General features: G+C 41.6%; 1 pseudogene; it reads left to right on the top strand.

Moving 5' to 3' along the window:
• Positions 1 to 7,786: 7,786 nt before the first annotated feature.
• LOC102857645 lies at positions 7,787 to 9,676 on the top strand (annotated as a pseudogene).
• The last annotated feature ends 462 nt before the right edge of the window (positions 9,677 to 10,138 follow it).

The following is a 10,138-nucleotide window of genomic DNA, read 5'->3' as shown; positions in this document are numbered from 1 at the left end:
GCCCAAAATCTCTGTAAATGTTTATGAAAATTAATAAAATATAATTATAGAAAAGAAAAAAAAATTCTTCATTGTGATCATCTTCACTTGCTTCACTTAATCTGTAGCCTTTTAGATCACTGAAAAGTCTTCAAGATTTTTTTGCCCTAAACCAAAACCAAACCAAACCTATTGCCATGAAGTCAGTTCTGAATCATAGCAACTCCTCATTACCTTTTCGAGATTATAAAACTTTACGAACTGAAATGGCTTATCTTTCTTCCTCAGAGGAGTTGGTGGATTCAAACTGCTGGTCTTTCCATTAGCAGTGCAAACTTTAATGCACTAAGCCACCAGAGCTCTTTTCCTCATCTTAAAACAAGCTAAATAAAAGCCATATACACAGGTGTTGAGGTTCAAATTAGTTGTTATATATAAATTTCTTAGAGTAGGTCCTGAACCACAAAAAGTGTTATGTTGTTTTTTGTAAAGTCGGTAGGGTATAAAACTATTAGAACACAGTCCCAACAACAAAACCCACAAAACTATATGTGCCTGTTCTGACTTACCTACAAAGTCTTAAAACACAGGTGGCAAAAGATCTCATTTATGAACTAGGAACTGACTGTACTCTATCCTCATTACTTCACTCAGCTCTCATATACCAAGCAAAACCCTTAGGTCATTCCAAACATAGTGAACAATTAATATAGAGCATATTTCATATTCACTGACTACTAATTGTTGAATCAGGTAAATAAAGAATGGGTCTTTGCCAAACACTATAATGTCAAAATATACTTCTTATGCTATATATGTTTTTAGTATATAGCCTAGTGACAAGAAGATGCACTGTAATCCCGAAGGCACATTGTATGAATCCACCAGCTACTCCACCGGAGAAAGATAGGCAATCCCTTCCCATGTGATTAACTTCTTCTGAAAACCCACTGAAGAGTTAGCTATGGGTAAGTTCTGACTCAGTGGTACACAACAACATTTTTTTAAAATCCTGAATAATAAAAATAGCAAAAGGAATCATTACCTAAAATATGGTGTTTCTTCAGAAGCAATAATAGCCTATTCAAATTTGTGACTAAGAATATGTATTCTGAAAAAATTACATGGTGTCATGAAAAGTTGCCTGAGATTATTGGAGAAACATGAAATTTCCCTTATTCACCAATGAATTTGGTATAATGAAATAAATTATGTATTATCATCACCAGTTATAATTACATGGTAGAAGGTCATATAAGTATTTGAGAAGTTGACAAAGAAAGTATGGAGTAAGGATGAATTAACCAATGAAGTCAATGATATTACAAACAAGTCAGTGGTAGTTTTATAACATAATGAATTATAGGTGTATTATGATTACTTAGGTTTACAAATAAAGTAAAAGAGGTTAAATGATTTGCCCACGATCAAACAATTATTAGGTAGCAAAGCTGATACTTGAACTCACTAAGTCCAGCTATGAAACTAGGCTTTTAACAGACTGATATAAAGGTAATATCTGGAAGGGAAGTGGTTGTATGTCAGATAGGTTGACCAGGCAAAGTACAAGTACAAGAAACCTCAGATCCTGAATTTTTGAAACCAGATTGTGTTGTGTAATTAGTTCAAGGTTAAATAAAGAGGTAATTTTGGACCTGACAAACAAATTCAAGTCTTTGAAAACCACAGGATTCTGTGGCATTTCGAGAATAACCACCACATACAGGCTAGCTTAGTTTCTTCTTTCTCTGTTTCCAAAACACCATGAGAACACCTCTGTCGTAGCTTTATCCACACTGTGTGGCAATTGTTTACGTGTTTCTATTTGATCCTGGTCTGTGGGATCTTCAAAGAAAAACTTTATTCATCTTTGTTGATACTCTTTGATGATTCATCTTTGTTCATAAGTGAACTTCTACTAGGTTTGTTACTAACCATGACTTATTTTAGTACCCAATTAGTAACATCAGTACTGAGGAAAACATTAACATTCAATATCTAAAAGTCACTCATTGCTGTTGAGTTGGAACTATTTCATGGCTGACCCTCCAGTGGGTTTCTCAGACTGTAAATTGCGCAAAGGACACTGTTGTCTGTCTTTCTCTTCTGAGTAACTAATGGATTTGAGCAACCAGAGAGACAATGCCCTAGGGCTACACTACTAGAGCTCTCAGAAAACATTTTCTTTTTTTTAATTAATTAGTTGTAAAAAGAAATGTATGGGAATCCAAGAGAGTGAGGGGTGGGGCAGAAGAGTGAGGCTTGTTGAGATGAAATCATAGGGTTGCACAATTTGGTGGGTGAAGGGAGTGGGTAAAGGAAATGAGAAAGATCTGGAGAGGACCAGAAAAGACAGGGTAGTGGTGAGCATAGTCCAATGGTGATTTTTTTTTTTAACAGAGAGACTGTATTTTATTTGTCGGTTTCCTTTTGGAAATAGGGGCACAGACTCACTGGCTGCTTCGTACTGAACAGGGGCATGGAGATGAAGGGGGAGAAGGGCCCACTTTAACACTTTTCTAGTAGTCTTGATTTGAAGTTGCATGCCTTTTTGTTCAATTAGAGTATATGTTCATGATGTTTTCTGTTCCCTGGACTGCAAGATATTTGCATGGGTGAGTCCAGTGGGAGTGACTGGTTGCACTTTGAAGCTCCATCCACTTCTGCTTCCTTAGCTGACAGTTCTATTTCCCTTTTGTCTCCGGAACCAGGCTCAGGGTTCAGGTTCTGGAACAAGACTCAGTGTTCAGATGACCTATAGGAAAGGGGGCAAACTTAGAAAGAACAGACTTGTGAGTTATAAAGAAAAGGGCTTTGGAGGTGTTACTTAAAGGTGTACTGGAGGAGGAGATGGAGAAACGTGGCTTATTTAAAATTTCTCTTACACACCAGGCAGCTCTCCCCTGGGGCTAGGTGGGTCTCCCCACCCCCATTCCAAGCTCTTTTGAGGTCCAGACCTTGCTCCTTACCAGGGACTGTGGCTGGGGACTGCACTTCTGGAACTAGCAGCAAGCAGCATCATTGCCCCCTTCTTGTCCACCAAGTGGTCTATTGTAATTCAAAGTAGGTATTAGTACTTTCCCCTTCCACAAATGGAGAATGGGCATTCAAAGTGGTGAACAGACCCACTCAAGGTTAAAAAGTAAAACAGACAGTAGAACAAGAACTCAAACCAAGGTTGTTGTCTGAAGGTGGGCTATGAGCCTGCAAACTTGCTTGCATGCTTGCTACCATCTTTCATCTTCCTCTACAAGCCAAATCCTGCTGAAAATCATTTTCAAAATGGCCAGTGGAGTACACTCAGGACACACGAGCAGAAAACATTTTCAACATTGTTGTTGTAGTGCCACATTGTAACCAACCCAGAGCTGACCCTCCATCGGGTTTTCAGAGACAGTTAATTGCATATGAAGAGATTACCAATCCTAGACATAAATTTTAAAAATTTAAAAGCTAAAGAACAAGAAATAAACAATCATAACAAACAATAACAAAATAAATGACTCGATTTCTCTAAACTAAATTTTAGAAGCATGAAATAAAAGAGAGAGATATTTTATCAATTATATCTTCAGAAATTTCTAGTTACCATTTAGTTTGTTATTGTTGTTAGGTCTTGTCGAGTTGGGTATGATTAATAGTGACGCTATGAACTGTCCTAGCCTGTGTCATCCTCATAACATCTAACATACTAGAGTCCTTGGTGCAGCCACTTTGTCAGTCCATGACATTGAGGCTCTTCCTCTCTTTCACTGACCCTACCTTTCCCAGCATGATGTCCCTCTCCAAAGAATAGCCTCTCCTAGCAACATGCTCAAAGTATATGAGATGAAGCTTCAGCATCTTTGCCTCCAAGAAGCACTTTGGCTGCACTTTCTCTAAGACATATTTGTTTGCTCTTTTGGCAGTCCATAGTATGTTCAATACTCTTCTCCAACATCATAGCTCAAAGGTATCAAGTCTTCTACTGTCTTCCTTACTCATTCTCCAGCTCTCAGTTGCATAGCAAGCGATCAGAAAGACCACGGCCTGAATTAGATGCACCTCAAACTGACATCATTGCTCCTCAATAATTTGGAGAGTAAACTTTCCCAGTGCAGTACATCTGATTTCCTGACTGCTGGTATTGATTGGTAAGGATATTGATTGTGGATCCAAGTAGGATGAAATAATTAACTTCCATCTTTTCTCCACCTATTATGATGTTGAAATGCAATCCACAGTGAAGGTGGTATTCTTTTCTTTTTTGCAACAAGTGCTTCAAGTCCTCTTCACTTTGAGCAATCAAGATTGTGTTATCTGCTTAATGCAGGTTATTGATGAATCTTCCTCTGCTCTTGATGCCTCATTCTTCTTCACAGAGTTCAATTTCTCAAAGTATTTGCTCGTCATACAGATTGGATAGGTATGGAGAGAGGATATTCCTATGACACATTCCTTTCTTAATTTTAAATCATGTAGCCATTGCTTTGTTTGCACACCGTCTTGTTTTAGATAGAAATTTCACATGAACACAATAAATTACCCTGGGGTTTCCTTTCTTCTCAATGTTAGCCATATCTTGTTATGACCCTTTGCATAGTTAATAAAGCATAAATAAACATTCTTCTTGTATTCCTTACTTTCAGCCAGGATCCATCTGGCATCAGCAATTATATCCCTGGTGCCATGGTCTCTTCTAAACCCTGCTAGAACTTCTCTATGTACTGATCTAGCTATTTTTGAATGATATGCAGAAGTATTTTGCTTGCATGTGGTATTAATGATACTATTTGGTAGTTTCTACAATATGTTGGATCACCTTTATTGGGAATGGGAACAAATATGGATCTTTTCCATGTTCAGATATATTTATATTCCAGTGGTTATTGTAAACACTATGTCACTTTGTTTCTTTTGTCTTCTGGTTGCTAGAAATAGCATGGATTAGAGCCATTCTAAAGATGTCAGAAAGATGATTACTTGTATTTTATTGAGTTTGCAAAAGACATTTGATGGTGTAAATCATAACAGATTATGAATAACGTTGAGGAGAATGGGAATTCCAGGACACTTAATTTTGTTTATATGAAAGCTGTATGTAGACCAAGAAGCAGTTATTAAAAAAAAAACAAGAACAAAGGAACATTGCATGGCTTAAAATCAGGAAAGGTGTACATCATGGTTGAATCCTTTCCCCGTACTTATCCAATCTGTATGCTGAGCAAATCATTCAAGATGCTGTACTTCATTATGAAGACATCAGAATTGGAGCAAGATTCAATAACAACCTGCCTTATATAGATGATACAACCTTGCTTGAAAAAAGTAAAGAAAACGTAAAAGTCCTTACTGCAGAAGATCGAAGACTGCAGCCTTCAATATGAGTTACCTAAAATGGTCAAAATCAGGAAAGTCATGCATCAGGGTTATGTTCTGTCTCCATACCTTTTCAATTCTGTATGTGAAACAGATCGTTCAAGAGGTCAGACTTTGTGAGGAGCAATGTAGCATCAGGATTGGAGGAAGATTCATCAACAACTTTATGCAGATGATACAATCTTGCTTGCTGAAACTGAAAAGCATCTGAAGTGTTGCAACCAAAGGTCAAGGAATGCAGTCTTCAATATGTATTCAAACGCAACATCAAAAAGACAAAGATTTTTACCACTGGATTAGTTGACAGCACCACGATAGACAGAGAATAGATTGAAATTGATAACAATTTCACCTTGCTTGGTTCCACAATCAATCAATGCTCTTGGCACCAGCAGTCAAGAAATGAAGAGATGAATTGCATTAGGGAAATCTGCTGTCAGGGACCTCTTTGGAGTGATAAAGAGCAACAATCAAGAGACTAAGGTGCATCTAATCCAGGCCATGGTCTTCACAATTACTTACTATGCACCTGAGATCTGGACAATGACTAATGATGACAGAAGAAGAATCAATACCTTTGAATTATGGTGCTGGAGAAGAATTTTGAACATACAATGAACTTCCAAGAGAACAAACAGGCTTGTCCTAGAGAGGGTGAAACCAAGTTTCTCCTTGGAGACAAGGATTCTGAAGCTCTATCTGACATACTTTGGACAAATTTTGGATTGTCAAGAGGGACCAGTCCTTGGATAAGAACATCATGCTTGGAAGGATGAAAGGACAGCACAAGAGAGGAAGACCCTGGATAAGATGGATTGACACAGTGACTGGGGTGATAGGGCTAAGTGTATGAGAAACAATAAAATTGGTTCAAGAAAGGAAAGAGTTCACAGCTATTGTGCATAGGATCACTTTGAGTTGCAAGTTACTCAACAGCATTTAACAACATCAATGAATCAAAAATCCTCACTACTCAGCCCACAGGCAACACTATAATTATGATGTTGTTGTTAACAACAACAACAACAACGTTGTTAAGTGCTGTTGAGTCATAGGCAACTCATAGTGACCCTATGAACGAAAGACCTGGATACCTGTATAACTTTCATCCTTTCTTCAGGTTCATAGGTTTCCAGAGTCAAACTATTACAGAAGTGGATGCCACTCTTGCTTCCAAGCTTGTTTTAATCGGGGAGCTCTACCAAACACTGTCCACCATGGGTAACCATTCTCTCATTTGACACATCACTGTCACAGTGTTCAGCTTCACAGCAATCATAGATGGAGAAAAAGTTGATGCTGTCAAGGATTTCTTTTTACTTGGACTCACAATCAACATCAATGGTTGCAGCAGTCAAGAAATCAAAAGGCATATTAGATTGAGAAAATCTGTTGTCAAGGGCCTCTCCAAAGTGCCAAAGAGCAAGGATGTCAGTTTAAAGACTAAGGTCTTATCTAAGTCATGGTATTTTCCATAGCTTCCGGTGCATTTGAAAGTTGGGCAATGAGTAAGGATGACAGGAAAAGAAGCAATACCTCTCAATTGAGGTCTTAGCAAAAAGTACTGAATATCCCAGGAACTGCCAAAAGAACAAACAGTTCTATCTTGCAGGAAGTACAGCCAGCGTGCTCCTTAAAGACAAGGGTGATGAACTTTGATATTTTTATACTTTAGGCATATTGTCAGGAAAAAGTTCTTGAGAAAAGACATCATTTTGGGAAATACGGAGAGTCAGAGAAATAAAGGAAGACTCTCAAAAAGATGTATCAATGGGGTTGAACATGAGGGAGATCGTAAAGATGGCACAGGATAGTATGAGGTTCAAATCTGTTTTTATAGAGTCTCTATACATCTTATTCAGTGGCACTTAACAACAACAAAAGATACTTGCTAAGGAGCTCTGATGGAGTCATTTGTAGGGACTTGAACTGTTAACCCAAACGCCACACTTCTCTATTTGAATCCACTAGAAGAAAAATGTATAGTTTCCTCCTATGTGATTGATAGCCTTAGAAACTTGAAGTGTCAGCTCTGATTCAATTATGATGGCAATGAGTTGAGTTGAGTTGAGTTGAAAGGTACTTGCTAAAGTAATACTGGTGGCATAGTCTCTGTAGAGTTATGCTGCACCCAAAAATTTAGCACCTCCAGTGATTAAAATCCACCAGTGGCTCTCACAGGAGAAAGATGGGCAGTCTACTCCCACTTTAATTTATAGTCCAGGAAACTGATGAAGGTCTGCTATGAATTGGTGCTGACGCTGAACAGCAACTTTGAGTTTTGTAAGATACTTACTGTCCTTCCAATTCCTCTGTCTGTCCCAACAAATGAACTCACACTTCGGTGAAGCTGAGTGACTACTTTCACTCTAGTCATGCAGAGACAAGATTTGTTTATAATTAAGGAAAGCAAGAAAATCATACTGGGATAAATAGCCACTCAATGCTAATGTCTTACAAAAATAAAGTACAATATCAAAAACAGGATGAAGATAAGGGAAATACAACTAACACAGGTAGGGTTGCCAAAGCCGAACACCAAAGCTTCTTAATAAAGAGCTCAGAAAGAAAAAGAGCCTTCAACAGCAGCGAGTCTGGCACGGCCGAGCAGGGCTTTAAGAGCAGCCAGGGAGATAGTGGCGTTGACTTGAGTGCTGAGTCTCGGGAGTCGTCTGCAACCTCCTCCCAGCGCAGCTCCCCGTATGGTACTCTGAAGCCAGAGGAGATGAATGGGCCTGGTCTGGCAGAGCCGAAAGCCGACAGCCACAAGGAGCAGGCTCAGAAGCAGTCTGAGCAAAAGGATTCAGAACAAGGCTCAGGACAAAGCAAGGAGCACAGACCAGGACCCATCGGCAATGAACGATCTCTGAAAAACAGAAAAGGCTCAGAGGGGACTGAGCGGCTGCAAGGGGCTGTCGTCCCTCCTGTGAACGGCGTGGAGATTCACGTGGACTCCGTGCTACCGGTGCCACCCATTGAATTTGGAGTCAATCCAAAAGACTCAGATTTCAGCTTGCCACCTGGTTCTGCTTCTGGTCCAGCAGGGAATCCACTTGTCAAACTCCAAGATGCCTTGGCCAGTAATGCAGGATTAACACAGTCTATTCCCATCCTCCGGCGGGATCATCACATCCAGAGAGCAATTGGCCTCTCTCCAATGTCCTTCCCCACAGCTGACCTCACTCTGAAGATGGAGTCTGCACGCAAAGCTTGGGAAAACTCTCCCAGTTTGCCAGAGCAGAGCTCTCCTGGAGGTGCTGGCTCGGGTATCCAGCCACCATCCTCTGTGGGAGCTTCCAACGGGGTCAACTATAGTGCTTTCGGTGGAGTCTCCATGCCACCCATGCCTGTGGCCTCTGTAGCACCTTCTGCTTCCATTCCAGGCAACCACCTCCCACCTCTCTATCTGGATGGCCATGTGTTTGCAAGTCAGCCCCGACTGGTTCCTCAAACGATACCTCAGCAGCAGAGTTACCAACAGGCTGCCGCTGCCCAGCAGATTCCAATTTCCCTTCACACATCTCTGCAGGCTCAAGCTCAGCTTGGATTGAGAGGGGGGCTTCCTGTCTCCCAATCTCAGGAGATCTTCAGCTCCTTACAGCCCTTCAGATCTCAGGTGTACATGCACCCCAGCCTGTCTCCACCCAGCACCATGATCCTCTCTGGAGGCACAGCCTTGAAGCCTCCCTACTCAGCGTTTCCAGGCATGCAGCCCTTGGAGATGGTGAAGCCCCAGTCTGGCTCTCCTTACCAGCCAATGAGCGGAAACCAAGCTCTGGTCTATGAGGGGCAGCTCGGCCAGGCTGCCAGCCTAGGCGCCTCCCAGATGTTGGACTCCCAACTCCCACAGCAGTTGACGATGCCGCTGCCTGGCTCCCAGCTGCCTCTGCCTCGGTACGGGTCTGGTCAGCAGCCATTGATCCTGCCATAGTCCATCCAGCTGCCCCAGGGACCAAGCTTCTCTGTTGGAGCCCCAAGAAGAGTTCTTCCACCTGGGTCCCAGCCTTCAGTCCTTAACACCAGCAGAGAGTCCTCTCAGATGGAGATGAAGGGCTTCCACTTTGCCGACAGTAAACAGAATGTTACTTCAGGAAGCTCCATGCCATCACCACAGACCTACAGGACTAGCTCTGCTAGCCCCAGTGGGAAGCCCTCTGGATCAGCAGTTAACATGGGCTCTGTGCAGGGACACTACGTTCAACAGGCAAAGCAGCGAGTGGATGAAAAGCCCAGCCTGGGATCTGTGAAGCTACAATAGGCCCCCTTGGCTGCCTCCCAGATGAAACGAACCGGAGCAATCAAGCCTCGGCCGGTCAAAGTGGAGGAGAGCAAGGCCTGAAGGCTCTCGGCCGCCACCACCACCTTGCCCCCAGAGGAGGACAGTGCTGCCACTTGGCCTCAACAGTGTCAGCCAAGTACTGACAGCCAGACACTTGGGAACCACGCCAGATCGACTGTCCACCCGCCTGGCTCAGACTGGGAGAGAGAGCTCCCTTCTCTGCTCCACTCCTGAACGCTCCATTGTCCAACCAGCTTGCACCCGTGGATATATGGCTTGCTTTAATATGAAACAAACACACACACACACAAAAAAAAAAAAAAAAAGAAAGAAAGAAAGAAAAAGAGCCTTTGAAATACTGGTCATCTCTCAAGAATGCATAAGTGATCTGTATCTCTACTTTATTTCTTCCTTTGGTATCTCAACATCTAGGAGGTTAGGATATCCTATCCCAGGGCAAACTTGCAGTGGCTGTGCAAGTGGCATGCTCCTGTCAGATACCCATAAGAGGTTCTGCTAAAA

The sequence above is a fragment of the Elephantulus edwardii genome, unplaced genomic scaffold, assembly GCF_000299155.1.
Source record: "Elephantulus edwardii isolate Elephantulus edwardi_28Jun2011 unplaced genomic scaffold, EleEdw1.0 scaffold00050, whole genome shotgun sequence".
NCBI lineage: Eukaryota > Metazoa > Chordata > Mammalia > Macroscelidea > Macroscelididae > Elephantulus > Elephantulus edwardii.
Note: the sequence above shows the minus strand (reverse complement) of the source record. Positions and strands in the feature narration are given on the sequence as shown.